The sequence below is a fragment of the Alexandromys fortis genome, unplaced genomic scaffold, assembly GCF_014885135.2.
Source record: "Alexandromys fortis isolate MF-2015 unplaced genomic scaffold, M_Fortis_MF-2015_v1.1 scaffold_31, whole genome shotgun sequence".
In the NCBI taxonomy this organism is placed as follows: domain Eukaryota; kingdom Metazoa; phylum Chordata; class Mammalia; order Rodentia; family Cricetidae; genus Alexandromys; species Alexandromys fortis.
Window position 1 is genome coordinate 1,453,281 of NW_026067974.1, and position 879 is coordinate 1,454,159.

Consider the following 879-nt stretch of genomic DNA (forward strand, 5'->3'; position numbering starts at 1 on the left):
ATCCAGGAGGGCGGCCGCCACTAGGGTGAGAAGCAGCAGCTAACAGGACAGAATGCAGCGTTTATACAGGGTTTCTTGTGGGGGGGGGGGGCAGGGCGAAGATTTCCAGGGCGGCTTGGGATTGGTGGGGTTTTGTGGCCTGACTCTGGGACAAGCTCAGGGATTGGTGGGATTTCAAGTCCTTGGTCCTGGTCTTGGGGTCAAGTCAGGGTCAGGTTTCTTTTTTTTTGGGGGGGGGGGAGTAATAGAGTTTATTTAGTGGGTTATGAAGGGGGGGAGAGAAAGCTTCCTTGGCCCTTTCCCCCCACACACACCCTTTCCCTTTTCCCTTGTCCCCTTCCCCTTCATCCTCCTCTACCACCCCATCCTTGCCCATTCTCACACAGACCTCCCCTTTTCCTGTTAAAAGTTACACCTGCAACGTCATTTGCTGCTGTTTTTCTGCCTGAGTCAGAGGGCAGTTGTTTTAACTTTTCGTTCCTGCTTAATAAAGTATCTCTCCGTGAAACAGGTGTTTGTATGTGGTTTGTGCTTAATCTGGGGTCTGGGAGGATGCTCCATTGTGTGTTGGGGGGGCTACACGAGTCATTTCACTTTCTCTGTTTAATTATTGTGTTACTAACTGTAGCGAGCTGCATGGAATCACACCTGATGGAGATGTATAATCTACTCCTGAGATGGCTAAGGCCTGACCTATGCTATGATCACGCAATGATCATCAGCTGCTTGCAAGTGCGTGGGCCTATGGGCAGTGCCCACCTGGCAATCCGGGATTGGCAGCCCATGCCTACTTAAGGGCTGGGAGAGGTTTGCCCAGGAGAGAGAGGGGAAGAGAGAGAGAAAGTGAATAAAGTCCTGGAATAAACTGCAGTGAGAAGA